Below are 17,247 nucleotides of genomic sequence, written 5' to 3' on the forward strand. Positions count from 1 at the left end.
AAAAATGTTATGGTATTAAGAAACCACAAATTCATTATTTTCGTTTCGGAAATAATACATAAATCGAATAACAGAAATGACAGATACATGTATACCACCCACATTATTCGCAGCCATCATCGATCCTCAGAAATTCACCTTGCTTCCCGTATTCTTCCGACATCACTCTTGGGACCCGGTTTTTGTTTCGTTTCCCATGCTTTGGTAACTTTCGAGCCAAAGGGGAGACAGAGACACACGTGGCCGAAGGGTTGCACGGACCGACCCGTAGCGGAAAGTGAGTTTTCCGTCACCCTTCCACTTTTTCTTTGTTTTCCACGCGCTACGACAGCGCCCACGCTTCTTTTGCTCGTAAGAACGTTATACAGGGTAACACTACAAATTTACTTCTTTTAGCATTTCCATTTTTATCTTACATTAAAAAAATACAAATAAAAGATATTATAAAAATGAAAAGCAGAACATAACCTCTAAAATTTGCGTAATGTCCTGTTATTATAGAAATGAAGTATCTCTCCACATACATGTAATTTACCTATTTTTTTGTGCAGTACTATTACTATGTATAATACTGTATTCTGCTTGCAATGATTATGTTTTTAAGTACTTTTACTTGAGAAATTCCCCTAAATGATATAATAACAATATTTATAATAATAATGATCATAACAATAATGATAACATCAACGACAACAGTAAATCATCTTTATTATATGATATAAATATTCTTTGTAAATGTGAATTAAATAAATATATTGGAAAGGAGAATTTAAAAAAAGACAATGTTTTTCTTCTGTCGTACAAAGGACACTGTTCAGCTGACTATTTCTTTATGTTAATATGTTTTATTTTATATAAAAGAAAAACTGGACTATAGAAAAAGGTATAGATACATACATGTAAACGAGTTACGCAGTTTATAAATATGCAAATGATAAGGAAGTCGTTGAATGTCTATCTTATGTGGTCGTAAGGAATTGGAGTGTCGTCTTATCTATCGATAATTATTATTTTATTCAGGATAGTTGGCTTGTACGCGTAGACGAGGAAAAGTATTCTCCGTTTTTAGATATATCTCGTGTAATTTAATATGGATTTTATTATAGGGAGCAACGTGTCATCAGAAGTTCTTTGACGAGTTTGTGTCTCTCCACCGTGGTAGACTACACTATATAACTATATACATACCATACATAATAACCTTTACGATATGGCGTGATTATAAAATCGACTAACCGTCAAAGTTTATGTGCAAATCGACATAAATCTCAGGAGATACAAATCTGACACCTGAGTCACAATAGACTGAAGTATCTTTCAGCCTTAGTTTAGTTTCTACTGAAAAATGTAGTGTTACGTACTTAAACCTTAAATGGCAGTTTCTATTAAAAAATATTAAATGTTTCCCTGTTTGGAACCTTTAAAAAAGTTCACGGCTGCATTTCTACTATAATATCCAATAGGTTTCGAAGTGAAATATTTAAGAATTTGTTTTAAAAAGATTGGAGTTTAAAGAAAATTATTGAGGGCCTCAGTTGTGAAGATCTCACATTGTACACGGAGGATTAAGACTTCGCTATATCATCGTACAGGTTACGATGCAGTCCGATGGGGCGATCGTGATAGAGTGCTAATGCGCATCTCGTGCGCGCAGGGTATAGGCGGCTGGATGAGTTATCCCCACCACTTGGCCTTTGTTTCTTGTTGCAAGTGCACTTGCAAGTCTCTGGGCATAGTGCGTAAGAGGGCAGCTGTAACTGCTTTAACGAAATAATAGCAAATCTAATTGGCTGATTATTAACCGAAGAACTCTGTGACCTTTTTATTCTTCAATATAGTAATTGTCACGATATAACAAGATCTTCATTGATGCATCATCTAGCTGTCGCATTGTAACATTCTATTTCATCTTTCATAACATTCTACGTAGTGTTCAAAAATTAGATTACCACGTAAAGATTTTAAGATATATCGTCAATAATGGTATAATAATACAAAACTATTTCGTTCTATTATATTATATTTTTTCTAACTGTCAAACAAGCTATTTTATGAGACAATAATTATTGCCTCACCCTGTATAGGCATTGGTGAAGCAGAGAGAAATTCTCGTATATCTTCAGCCCGCCGTAGGCAGCACTCAGCCTTCGGGATAAGTTCGTTAGAGTGCTCCGCTGTCTTCTGCTCCAAGATACTCCCGAAGGACGAGGAGGGTCGTTTGGTATTACCTTCACCTTGCTCCTCAGAGGCTTCCCTCCTCCTCAGCCGTCTTCTAATTTCCAGTGTTTCGACGACCGTTCAATTTTCGCAATTTACGAGGCCGTTTAACCCCAGTAGGTCCTTTTTCTTTTTTCTTCTTCTTTTTTTTTTTTTTGGCCGGGAAATGATTTAACGCCGACAATGAATGAACTCACTAATTTTGGAGTATTTATTGGTCTATTAATGATTTCAATTTTGACGCAGGTATCACGCTATGTTCGAATTTGAGTGACTTCATAATTTTTTTTATTGGAAGTATTGCTGAATGTTCATCATTTTCTTTATACTAAATAATTAATTTCTCCATTTATTCTGGAGTAAGGTTAATCTTAAAAGAAAAGAAAGTATATCATTGTCAATTGCTATAGTAAAACAGAACACATTTTGACAGAAATGGATTACAATTGAATTTTTCAGTAAATTCATATTTGATAACGTTTGAGTAAATGTTAAAGTCTTTCTTCAGTTGATACATTTCAACTTCAAAGTTGATACATTTTAGGATACGATACAGACTTATGTTTTTGGCATAAATGTCATCTAAATGTCGAAAACATTGAATTCCTCAAAATGATTCTTTTGGTTGTGTTATGCATGTATGAAAGTCGATAGCGGGAAGTTCGCCTACATTAGAGTCGATATCAGGATGTTCCTGAGTTTGTAGAGTAAGATACAGATCAGTCTGACTTGCGAGACTCAATGTTGGTAATTCAGGACTCGAGAAATTCGATACTCACGTCTTCAAAGTCGTGAAACTCGATACTAGTAATACAGGACTCATGAAATCGGATGCCGCGGATACCGGACGTTCAGAACATGATAGAGGAGACATGAGAGTCGTGGAATTAGATATAGGCCACTCTTAGGACAATTGGACTACATATTATTGACATCTAGACTCCTAGAATATGATATAATTTTATATTTGTGAAATTATTGAATCTATTAGCAAGATTTACCGTAAGAGTCTCAAAGTATATATTTTGCCATATATTATTATATACTAAGATTACGTACTATTACCTTAGTACGTAAGATAGTGATAAGTAAATATAATATAAACTGGAAGCCATCTTAAACCGAAAGGCAAAAATCACAATAAATAAATAAATAAATAAAAAATATTAAGAAGTTCCAAAGCTTTAGAAATGACCAGAAGAATATAAATGATTCTAGAAGATGCCAAATATTTCAGCAATTTCCAAAGGTTTTAAAAGTTGTAATAACATATAAAACCTCGGACAATCTTAAAGATTCTAATTGTATTGAAGCTCCAAAAGAATACCTGGAACCTCTTCTAGGACTGTGAAACTAACTAAGCAATTTACTAACTTCTCCAATCCCTCTTTCGAGCCTAAAATCCTCCAGAAATCTATTCCATAGTTACATAACCTCTAAACAATCAAACATTTTAATCAAGCTTCCAAGAAATCTCTCTGACATTATTGCTACTAAAACAAAATGACGCAAAAACATTGCAATTTTCACCATATTTTCTCCCCATAATATAATCTAATTCTCCAAGTTATCTCTCAATTACCGTACCAATCCAGTTATCATCAAATCCACACTTATTTCGCCAATCTATTTAAATCAGCTCTCATTAAAGCAATCTTCTATTTGTCCCCTTCCCTAGGCAACTTAGAAATTCTCCTTTCTAGAACCAAGAGGAGGAAAAAGAAACCTCGATCAACTCACTCGAAAAATACCGTTCCGCCTAAATTGACTCGACGACAAATTGGTATTGCACGGTTGCCGCCGCAGGAAGGTACGGGCATTATTCGAGCGTGATGATGATGATCGATGCGGCGCGGCGCGCTGGATCCGCGCTTGAATCACTCGCGTTTCTGGCCGCGCGCTGCTGCCCGTCGCTTCGCGTCCTGGCCGGGTGTGCAGGGACGACGGGTAGCTGGGCAAAAAACGCGCTCGTCCGGCGAAGACCGGACCTTGATGCGAAGAAACTCGCTCCTGGCGGAGTGGCCTCGAGAATCCTGCTTCCCGGGAAATCTCTCTCTGGGAAATTGTTTTCCCTGAATTCTTCAACAATTGAGAATTATATGGTCAAGGGGCATGAGTTGATGTGGAAATTTTCTTGGGAATCTTTTGTTGATGCTTTTTTTTCTTTTTTCTCCTTTGATTTCAAACGACAAAGTATATATTTTTTAGAGAGTTAAATAGATCTTTTGTTGTTTTTGAAAGAATTGCCTGTTCCTTTTTCTTGATAATTACCGTACAATACCAGTTTGGTTACTAATTTGAGGCGATAAGATATGCACTTTGTGGAGAGTTGAGTAGGTTTTTTTTTTATTTTTGGTATAGTTTCTTTCCCGTTTCTTTTGATAATTTTTATCGCTAATTGTTGGAATAGTGATTTTTTCTTATTAATTTAAGGAAATAAGGTAAATACGATTGTGTAAGATATTTATAAGAATATTCAAAATAAACGTACAAAAGATTAATCGATTTCTTGAAACGAGAATTATAATCTAGTTTACATAAAAACCAAAGATCTTCCATTTACGTGTTATCGTGGTTAATATATTATTCGCGAGGAGCAAAAACGCTTGGAGTTTGCTCAGACCTGATGAATCATTAAGAATGCAAATACGTTTCACGTTGAAAGATGTCGTCCACGGTTTTCTGATATTCGTGTTTCACAATCGTAAGTTCTGGTACACAGGTATATTAAGTCGTTCAAGTGAGAATTATCGAATTCTTGGAAGAAACCCAGATTGTGCCTATACAGATAATGCCTGTAAGTCTTTATTACACAGATTACTCTTAAGAATCCATTAACTAGCAAGTTTACGACTCGAATTACTTGGAGCTTCATTCTATCTCTTAAATATAGCTTTCCTCGAAAGAAACAAAATACTCTTCTCAGAAAAAAATGCAGTTTAATGAACCTGAATAAATTTTGTATATATATTTTCCTTATAACTTTTGTTATTAATTTCTTAAACTGATTTGTTATATTTATATTAATGAATTTTAAATACAAAACGAATATACAGAGTGGTTGGTAACTGGTGGTACAAGCGGAAAGGGGGTGATTCTACGCGAAAAAAGAAGTCGAAAATATAGAATAAAAAGTTTTCGTTTGAGGCTTTGTTTTCGAGAAAATCGACTTTGAATTTTCGCTCGGTACGCGTGCACTTTATCTCGTCTCGTTATAACGGATCTCACTGTAGATCGTTGTCTCGATGGAAAAATTAAAAAAAAAATTTTTATTCTATATTTTCGATTTCTTTTTTCGCGTAGAATCACCCCCTTTCCGCTTGTATCACCAACCACCCTGTATAATAAAAATCTACAAATATAAAATTTTCTTTATTTTATAGAATTCCATAGTGCTACGATATTAAGTAACACATTTCGAATACATAATAAAAAACTACAAATATAAAATTTTCTTTATTTTATAGAATTCCATAGTGCTACGATATTAAGTAAGACATTTACAATACATAATTAAAAGCTACAAATATAAAATTTTCTTTATTTTATAGAATTCTGCACTACTATGATATTAAATAAGACATTTTCCGAATACATACCATTACTTACAGTAGCAACGCTTGGTATTATAAGTGATGTGATGTTAAAGCGAATTAAATTATGCGTCGTATTTCGTGTCTGCATCAGATCGGAAACATGTGCAGTGGCACATAAGATTTTGTAGTAGTAACGCTGCTAACCTTGCCACCTTGATTCTTCATCGTACGTGTGAACTGAGCATAATAATAGTGAAATTAATTAACACACTCGAGCGTTTCCCCCTTCGTTTTACTGAATATAAACAATTATACTTTCCGTTCCTACGTTCGTAAATACAAACCATATACAGTCATATCTTTCCATTTATTCTTAACTTTGATTAAACTACATTCATTTTACATTGTAATTACTTTCCTTCTGAACCTCTGGAAAGATTTAGATAATTTTAATCTTTAAACATTGAAAGAGCGTAGGTGAATATAATGATACTTTGATATCTTAAATTTAAAATTCGTTAGAAGATTTAAAATTAAAATTAGGAGTTTGAAATTAGAAACTGGAAAAATGCGATGTTAAAAATTTTTAACTTTGAAATGTGCATGTTTAAATTTCAATGTTCTAATCTTGAGGAATATAAAATTGAAAAATCAGAAATTTGATAAATTTTAAATTTCGCAGTCGAAACTAAAAAATGTGAGAATGTGGAACTCTGGAAATTGAATTGAAGTAAATTTCCAAAGCAAGGAACCAGGGTGAACCCCCTCTACCGTACTGAAGCAAGCCGTTTGCCCGGCAGCGATAGCGATACGCGTCTCTGCTATATTTATCCTAATCGCCCCCTTCCTTTTAACTTCCTCTGCGCGTTTCCAACGTTCATCCGATGTTTCTCTCTCGAGGAACCTTCTGCAGAAAGCTTTCCCCGTTTTCGGATCGATCGCGCGAGCCAATCGTCGAGGCACGGACGAGTGCGATTTACGAGCAGTCGGCTTAAACCCTGCGATCCTCCTCTTTCGGGTTGCTGCTTACTTACGCAGCCACCCAGACCGCCTCTCTTTTACTTTTCTCTTCTCTCTTTGTCTTTGAATCTCAGCTAGTGACTGTCGTCGACGACGACAGGGCCCCCTCTGACGATAAACCCTCTCATCGACGACGGGCTTATCGCCTCGAATTATCCGTGCTGTGAAAGAAGAGAAGGACAGTAACTCTGAGATTCTGAAAGTGAGGTTAGGAACAGGAAGATTGTCGTTTCTTTGAAAATTCGACTATCGATTTAAAAGAATCTAATGAAAGTTGATTGAGAAAAATCTAATGGGAAGTCGATTCTTAAAGATTAATTGAAGATCAATTGTCATAATTCCGGTCATTTGGAATGGAAATATTAGATTGTCCCAGAAGTCCCTTTCGTTTTATAAGGAAATAATAGATGCACAACATTTTTTGTCTTGTATTATTTTATTGAATTACGTATTTTACTGCAATAGAACAAAATAGATCATACATAATTCAATAAATTAATAATAAATTGTACATCTATTGTTTCTTTATAAAACTTCTTTATAATATGTTTTTGGGGATCAATAAAGATTTATAGGTTAGTTCATGTCTTAAACAGTAATTGAAGATTAATTGTTACAATTTTTTAAGATTTGGTAATAGGACCTTTTTAGGAATGACACTTGTGATCAAGCTAGTCGATTTCTGAATTAAGGAATAGGTTATGTTTCGCAAATCAAAATGGATCTATGTGGGCGTATTTGACCTTGTACGTATATCTACATTTATATAATTTCATAATAAATCGAATCAAATATATCAATGAAGATTGTGAGAGTAGATTTTTGAAAAATAACTTAATCATATTGGTTATACAATTAGTTCCTTTTTAATTCTTCGTTGTTTATTTTCTTGTACTCCACACTCGATTAGGAAAGTGTATAATTCGTAACATACGATGAAAAAAGATGCCATAAACCGTACCATTAATTTTCCCATGATTATCTTAGAATAATCGTCCGGGGAATTTTTCAGCCAATAATGGTAGTGGGAGAAATGATCGAAGCGGCACATAACTCGTAAATCGACCGGATCGGTGTAATTCGAAGCAACTCGCGTGCGCATGCGCGCGAGCGAACTTTACACCCCGATCAGTGTTGGCCCCCGGTAACTGCAGAGTCAGGATAATTTATCGGCAATAATAACGCAGCCGGCAGTCGGTCGCTCGTCAAAACTTTCTTGCCCGATGGCCGCACATATATCACATTCTCTGCGTTTCTCTTATGGCCAACTTTTCCGTTTAATAAGTCTCAGCGATTTTTCACTCTTCCAACAGCCCGCGTCCGGAGAGACAGAGTGTGGAAAAGGGAAAGATCGTCAATTTTTCGGAGGGTGAAAACGACTTTCGCTTTCAAACTCGCGTTAAAAGCGTCTGTGACGTTTAAAAGGAACTTGGACTTACGCGATGAATTTCTTGGGAAAAGAGGTTATGCGGTGGTGTTGTAAAAGTTAGTGTATGGTGTTGAATATTGTTGCAATTGCAATTAGAGTATGTTTTGGTCTATAGATACAGTAGTTAAGCGATGAATTTCGTTTAGAATTCTTTTTAGGTTCAAGATAGGACTTTTTGAAATGTTAAATATTGTGAGAAATATTTGTCATATAATTTTAGTTTTATAAAGGAGGATCCACATTGCAATTCATATCTAATCTAGTCCTTAAATTTTTCTAATTCTAATCGTTAATTTTCAATATGTAAATTTATAAATATATAAATTTTGTATTGTCCATATATTTTCTTATATAAGCTTTATTATTTTAAAGAATTTTTGTTTGTTTAGAGATTATTAATTTTTTGTTTTATTTTTCAAAATGTGTAAATATATATCAATGAAGGATTATATTTCCGACAATCGTAATCAATATAGATAAGTTTTTCTTCTTGAGTTTTAATATTGTCAGAAAAATCTAGAAAAATTAAAAATGATAAAATTCCCAAACATCATTCCCGTTCAAATTAAAAATGCCTGCAACAAATGAGTCTCCCGAAACCGTCTTCAATCTTTCCTAACCTGTCGAAGGAAGACTGATGACGGAAAGGAAATTCGCATTTCTCACCCACGTCGCATTTAACCCGACTGAAATGAGCATTTCGACGAAACATTGAAATTGGTAGTTCAGGTGAAGGTAACGGAAGTTAACCTCTAAGCACATGAATGTACTTATCAGCTTGCGTGGGCTTATTTTATGCGCAGTTTATCCGGATTTATATCGTAATAATGATATCAAATTCCTTTAGAGGGGAGACTAAGTAGAGACTACGCCCTCCTTAAGTTTCATTAGAATCGTGTTCAGAAATGTATAGGTTTTCTATATTGGATTATGGTGAATCAAAGATTGTTTATCGAGAATCAAACAGCTTGGTGAAAACGTCATATAAGAAAAGATTGAGGTTAAGTGGTACATAAATAATCAAATGGAAGTTCATTATATTCCATTCTAAAATTAGAGAGTGCTTTCGTACGGGAGGAAGTTAAACAATGAGGAAAGTGTAGCATGCTGTTGTTCTCGTCTTAATTGTGTGATTATTAGAGGAGCGAATTATGGACTTGAAGTGAGCATAACTATGGTTCTCCGTTTAATTGTTCAGTCGGTCTACTTGCTCAAATATGGAGCACGTTTCAACACATGGGATATTATATTCAACTGTTTTTAGATTCATATCAATCTAAATATAACTCTAATTTTAACTAAATTTTACAAATTGAAAGATTTTTAGTTAAGATACAGGGAAAATTGATTTTAGAAAATATTTACAGTACACATTTAGTTACTAGGTAACATAACAAAATTATGATTATCAAAACACTTTAGTTATTTTGAAGCTATTAACCTAACTAGTTAAAATTGCCCAGACACAAATGACCAAAAATCACATAAAGGAACAGCGGATAACATGAATCATAACGTAGAAAATATACTAGTTTACAAAAAAAGAAGAGAAAAAGTGAAAACCACAAACGATGACCGTTACAGGAGGAAACCACATAGAAATTAGACAGTGAGCAGATAGGAAACGCACGAAAGGGAAAGCAGATGAGCAAAAGCATTCCAGGGTGGCAAGATAAAGGATGCAGAGGGGAGATCTGCGGAAAAATACGGGAAGAAAGAGAGTGAGCTAAATTAAAGGGCGTCGTGAACAAAGGCGGATGTGCTTCGAGAGCAAAACAGGCTGCGTGTAGTATAGGTGTACGCTATATAGGTGGCATTGGGGGTGTGTCTACGTTTGCCTCTTCGCGTTGGATCAAAGCGCGTGGCTGCCGCACCGTTGTTGGCTGACGGGAATAGAGATGGAAAGCGAAGATTCGCAGTGAATTTCAATGTGTTCCGCGATTCGTGCCTGGAAAACCATTTTCCGGTACGTAGTTGAACGGAAAAGAAAAGGTATGCAGGTAATACACAAAAAGGGTGGGGGGGTTGAAAGGTGTAAGTAGAGGAGAGCTGTACAATTTGAAAAAAGAACGAGTCATGGATCAGGAAAATTACGAACACGAGAGTGGAATGAAGGAAAATCGGGTCCAACATCGATTTTAGAGGTTATGTTTGGTTCAGAAATAGGATAATCGAAATACCTCAAGCTGGGAACCAGGTGTACGTACAAAACATAGCTGCACTCGTGCATGCTGATGAGGAAATGTGACTTATGCAAATGCCAAAGGGATATGCGAGCAAAATCTTCATCTCCGTTACCATTTCCTGCCACGATCTGCGCTACCTCCGTATTCCTTCCCCCGATTATCCTTGAATACAGGAAGTACGTATATGTATATACCTAAAAGCATGGTTGCGTTTAATCTGTGGGATGGAAAAAATTGTTAAATACCGAGGGAAATGGCGATAAGTGGTAGCATATGAAGAAAGGGCATGAAAAAGTTTAACTACCGATTTCATACTTCATGGATGCACATGGATTCTTGGATTCGCAGTAATTTACCTCGTTCAGACTAATAACAAAAATAATAATCGTTTAATACCACGTAAAGTTGGATCGGTTTCGTGAGCTTCGATATCCGCTCGTTAGGTAGTGCTGTAGTCTCATTTCTCTTACACAGCTACTTACATAGACTTGGATCGAATTCCCTTTTGTTTTCCATGAAATTTCTCTGCACGAGATCGCGATCGATCACGCGAACTTGTTCCTTCCAACTCTTGTGTCACGCGAAACCATACAAGGTAGCTATTGCGCGTTCTTTATCCTCTCTCTGCGCTTCGAAAAGTTTCTTTTTCCGCTCGTGAGGCGTTTCGCGGATGATCGAAACTATACCAATGCGCGCGTACACGCACAGAAAGCTTAAGGAACGACGTCTGAAACGATTCGCGTACGAAGACACGTAGAAAGTGGTGTAGCTTTACCGGGAGAAGGCGAAGACCGAATCACAGGCAGACACCCCCCTGATTTACCATAAGAATGGTCCCCATTATCCCGTAGATCCGCGCCGGGAGATATTCCAAGTCGAGAATGGTCGAAGCTGGCTAAGGGGCTGGTGACAGATGCTCTGTATGCAAATTCTCGAGCACCCGTGAAAACCCCATAACACGCCATCCTCTCGCTGATTCTCTTCTATACCCCTCCCCTTTCCACCTGCTCCCTCTTTACCACTCCTTCAACATTGCCGTTCTCGAAGCCAAGACGTTCACCGTGATAAAGACTTTCCTCAATCTCCGTCTCTCTCGTTTCATCATCTTCGCTAACTTCTCTTTTTTGCTCTTTCCTTCTCCCTCGATTGCACAGTATACGATGATGTTCTTTCTCCCTTTGATTTTCTGTCCTTCTCAGACGGTAATGTAGGTAGGTTAGCCTGTCTCGTTTTTACCATTACGAAGACGTTCTTTGTCGTGGAAGCTCACCCGGAACAAAGAGAACGGGGGGGCGTATCTCAAAGACGGGAAAGGCGTTAATTGAAAGGAGGCAAGGTTCGGCCCAATAAGATTTCGTTATTCCTGCGCGAGAAGAACGTCCAGCACCAATTTCCCGATCTTTGCGCCGAAGAGGATGGTTTCTTAAGCTCTCGCTTGCGCTGACCCCTCCAGGTACACTCCAGAGAGAAATTCGTTCCGATGTGGAATTCCTTCAGTGGTTTGGATGGATTCCAAATTTTGTTTGAACAGTAATAGAATATGAAAGAAACATAACATTTTTTTAATATTATTGCCATTATTATCAGTAGTAGCTTTTGATACATTTCTTCCTTAAGATTTTGTTTTTAGGTGATTGACGATTTAATAAGCTATTTTTGATGGTTGTTTATATCATTGTATTATTATCATTTAAGAAAATGTTTTATTGTAAAACAATAGGATGAGCTACCAATAACGCCCACTCAATCGATCACAATCTCGTACCCTGCAATTATCTTCTTGGTACCCTCAAAGAATTAATTAAATAATCGTATTAATGCCGCTGTTCGAGGTCGAATTCCCCTAGTCATTCTTCGACCGTCTTTTCTCCCCCACCTACCAATCGTTACTGGATTCGTGACTGGCAGTTTAGATGTAGGCGACAGCAGCAGGACGGTGCCTATCTTGAAATTAATTTAATTAGTGGTCGGCGTAGACCCAAGCTTCAGTCAAATGCTCGTTAATCGCACCTGTCGTTCCAATCATCCAGCATTGCCTTTACTATGTGAGTACTTATCGTATAAACCTGTTCCAAATGGCTTCTGTCTCCATGAGGGATCTCAAGGGAAATCCTGATTTAAATATTATCAAACGTTATAGTTTTACCTGTGTGTACTTAGAAATGTATATTGCGTAAACAGATTTATAATTTCGGAAAGTAGTTTTCAGGTACATTTTCTTTTCATTATAAATACATTAATCAACTATCAACCCTTACTGATGAATGTCATTTAACAGTTGTGTGCGGCACGTGCAAATAACAGATGGCGTTCTAGAGTTATGCGATTGGAACTAGAGGATGTAGAGGAAATAATCTCTAGAGAGTCGGAATGGGTTAGAGTTGATATGTGAATCTAATGAACTATATTTCCAAGGACGTTGTAAGATTTTTTGGCAAATTTTACCATTTAATCATCTTACTTAATTTAACATTGTAAAAGGAAATTCCATAACCTATAATTAAGTTTTAAAGTAAATTTTATCAATTAAAGAACATTTGATCACTCTAAAATTGTAAAAGTGAATTCTGTAACTTATGAATAACAAGTTACAAGTAAATTTTAACTATTATATATATAGAGATCATTTGATTATTTTACTTAACATAAAATTGTGAAGTTACAAAAAGACAGTCTATAACCTACAACTTGTAACTTGTCACTTCAATGACACAATTGGGACGACTATACATTACACATACTTAACTACCTTTTAAACGAAATGTCGTGACGCTGAATGAAGTGGTCGCAGTTCAAGTTATCGAGATTCGGAACTCTTCCCTTTTCATAACGACTGACTCGTGCCATTTCGACGCACCTTGAAAACTCTCGCTTTAGTACGTCTAAAATGCCTCGAAAATCAAGCATACAAAAGAGAAAATGAATCGTGGGGAATGAGATTGGTAGTGGGACGTCGAGAGCGAAGAACGAGAAAGAAAGGGTCTCGAGGATCCGAGAAATGGTCTCTTGACTTAATACAAGGAAAGAAGAAGAGAAATAGAGTGACGAGATGCCCGTCGGATGAAATTTCATCACGGGAATTCAATTAAAAGTAACATAGAGAAGGGTCGAATTCCGAGAGAAAAAACAGTTGTTTACTGATGGATAGATAAGTAAATACGTGAATAGATAGACAGATTTATCATCGGCCAGTGTTGTTTACTATGTTAACACGTTCATACGTATTAGCTCATATGGTGTGTCTTAATTATCTCAAACTTTTGCGGTTAGGTTCTCAACGATAACTTCTGACGCATTTATTGAACTTTTTAGGTTATGTATTTTATCAAGGAGATATAGGGGGACAAATTTTCTGCAGACGTAAATAAAGTGTAGAGATTGAAACAAACATTATTAGTTTAAAAAAATAAAGACGATTATGATGAAAAAGGCATACAATCTCTGTGAAGGAATAATCATATTTATGGATTAATGTATTCAAAGAGATAAAATACATAACATAAAAATTTATTTCAGTGAATTATACGATTCCTACGTTGCGCTCCTTATTTACAACTTTAATCGAGTTCTTTTAAATATCTCATCTGTCTGCAATAATTTGATTAGATTATGTCATAAATTGTACATGAATGAGAAAAAATCATGAATATTACATAAGTGGTGGGCTTATTATTTAAAACTCTCAAATCGTATGCAGGAAGATAGTTGTAAAACATCAAATTGCAACATGTTCAAGCGCATAAAAGTTGAATGGTAACCAAGGTATTAATTCCAGATGTAAACTCGGGCACACAGAACCATAATCGTACCGAATTTAACCTACCGCATGCACCACTACAAATGCAAGTATATGGGCATTAAAAGACATCCAACGGATGATTAACATCATCAACTTGGATCTGTAGAAACTGATGGCGTTTATGTAAACCTTTAAAATGTAAATTCAGCTGAATTATCATCTATCTCTGCAAAAGCGGCGTAAAGTTAAAACTTTGTAGTTAGTAATACATATGTATGTTTTTCTATATCCAAGAAAGTACGTATGAAACAAAAGGCTTAATCAAATTTATAAAATCAGGCCAGTGTAAGTATACTCTGGAATCGAAGACATGGTCTGGCCTTTGATGAGCCATAAAGAACTCGTTCCAGATTTTACGAGACGCAACTGCTACAGGCTTTAATTAACCATACTTTCATATTGCATTTTTTGTAGTCATAAATAAAGGGGAGCCGGTAATTAATTTAAACGAACCAATTAAACGCTATGTAGCGGCGTAAAAAATTATTGAAAATCAAATTTAAATGGAGTTGTCGTTTATGAAGCTTGTTAAGCTGTCGCAGCGCCACCTGGACCTACAAATTTTTCACTTCGCAAGTTTCTTCTGACAATGTAATTATTGCTTGCCACTTTCACAGCTTCAGGTTAACCCATTAAGGACCAAACGCCGAAATAATTCGCAAAGGTTGCGCAAACGCGACATTATTAGGAGATGCTAATAAAGTAACCTATTATTTTGTCAATGTAAAAAGTAATATAAAGAAAAAATATTAAACTTAATTTAAACTGGGTAAAAGAGGAAACAGTGATGAAAGAAGATATTTTATTCAAATCCTTGGGACTCCTTTCACAATTACTAACCTGCGGACTTTTCATACGAAATTTGAAGGTGCAAAATTTTGCAGCACGCACATAACATGAGAAGATATATGAAATGTTCAAGATATAGTGCTTTTTATAATACTTGTAGATAAAACAATTTTCTGTCGAAGTTCTATTTGTTTAATTATATTCTGAAAAATGTGAGTTTGGATGAAAAATAATCGCAATGCTAAAATACAGAATTCGATAATATAAATTAACTGGAAAAAATTGCAAATGAAATGTTGGTCCTTAACGGAATATTAAGGAAAAGTGAAGCGGATCTGTGAAAGGGATGGTTTCGAATTAAGAATGAAAATATCTCTCTTTTAATCTAAAGAGAGAGAAGGAAAAAGAAAGAACAACGTCCACCATCAGCAGAAAATTGGAGATGGACCAGAAAGTTTTCACGACTCCTTATTGTTTCAACGACAATTAGTAGGTTAGGGATATAGAGGGAGCGTCTGCTTCAGGAAAAAGGCGACTATTGGAAGACGAGGGAGCCACGGTAAACTTTTTCGCTGTGTACTGCCAGAAAATTCGTTCAAAATGGTTTGAATTCTTGTCTCAGAAGACGGACGGTCGACGCGATTTCGGAATACTGATGCGTCACACCGAATATCGAAGGGGATCGGTTGTTTCTCTATTCCTAACCTCTCCCTGTCTCATTCTTATCTTTGTGTTCCACTAGTGGGGCGAAAAAGCGAACGCAGTTCAAACGACATCGTATAACCCACGTAAGAAATATCGCAGAAGATAATAATAGCATGCCAGTTTCGTATGCGTAATACATTTTTATGGCCGTTAATGGTGTAGAGCGTAGACTGTCCGCTTAAGATATATGACACTCTAGAACATCGCTTATCTATAGGTTAGGTATCGATATATATAAGTAAATAGATCGTTCGTATACGGCGTAGAATAACATGTAACGTACACCCACGAAGAAATAGATTAGTTGATGAACATTTTTTACTGTTTGCTAAATAAAAAGCTGATCGGAATGCAGCAGTTTATAAGCCTGTAATAGATAAAATAATCTTAATAACAAATTTTGATTCAAGTCTAACATAACGTTTGAGAAAATAGAGAATATTTCTATGTATACTATGTAGGATAGTAAACACGACGGAATGCACCCGGTGACACTTATTTTTTGACTGTTTGAGAAATGGAAAATTTTTTTTTTATTTATTTATTTAAATTTTACAATTTGTCCAATGGGACATTTGGTAAAATATTATAGCTTAGTGGTATAATAATATAACATGTGGGTGGCTACCCCTAGCGGGGTACCATCTTCGTGTTTGTTAGGTTATGTCCTTTGTGAGATCTGTTGGGTGCTTCCTTTTTAGTCTTCTTTCTATGCTTAATGTGTTGACCGTTTTCGCTGCCAACCGATTCGGGTGCGTTGCTATTCGAATGGAAAATCAATCGAAATATAGCAGTCTGTAATGGTTTCTTATGGAGGTTAGAATAATGTCAATAAAAAAATGTCGATTTAAGTCTAATATAAAGTTTGAAAAAGTGCATAACTACAGAATATTTCTACGCATGCTATGTATAGTATGTTAGATAGTAAATTCCTTTAATGTCCATCAAGGTAACTAGTAATAATTGCATCGAGAACTCAGTTTATGTACATTCCTGCTGGTTGCAGGTATGCGTGCATTCCTCATTTACAATGTTCATTTGTCATTAACATTTATTACATACACCGTACAATGTGACTGCTGCAATTCAAGTAATTAAATAAATCTTTTATGATTAAAATACAAATTCTAAAACACAATTATACAATTTTCAAAATACATGGCACTCCAACACTAACAAAATACTTATATTACATTGACAATAAATACCAACTCTACCATTTCTATTACTGACTGCAAATTGCACTTAGAACTTTTTTCTATGTGAAACCATGAATGATAAAATTCCTACGGGTAACATACCATAGATGCTATACCTTTTCTGGATCGATCCGACATTCATGGTGTTATATCAGCGTGAAGTTAGGGGGATCATCCTTTATGCAAATTCTTCTATGACATTCGATTCTTCACGATGGAATTCGTTAAAATTCGTTGGATAGAACATCAGAGTGAACGAAAGAGAAAGTCGGTCGGATCTGTGCCAGAAAAATAAAAAATAACGAGGAAGGTTAAGAGGGTGGCCGATAAACGGCGGGAAATGAAACGTCCTCTTTTTCCCTCCGGT

At 35.8% G+C, this 17,247-nt stretch overlaps 1 protein-coding gene across 1 annotated transcript in view; it reads left to right on the forward strand.

Moving 5' to 3' along the window:
- LOC117208976 (prickle planar cell polarity protein 3-like) overlaps positions 1-17,247 on the forward strand; it is a 114,955-nt gene that overhangs the window by 29,400 nt on the left and 68,308 nt on the right. The gene's annotated exons all lie outside the window — the stretch shown is intronic.

This window comes from Bombus bifarius, unplaced genomic scaffold (genome assembly GCF_011952205.1).
Source record: "Bombus bifarius isolate JDL3187 unplaced genomic scaffold, Bbif_JDL3187 scf7180000008165, whole genome shotgun sequence".
Classification (NCBI taxonomy): Eukaryota; Metazoa; Arthropoda; class Insecta; order Hymenoptera; family Apidae; genus Bombus; species Bombus bifarius.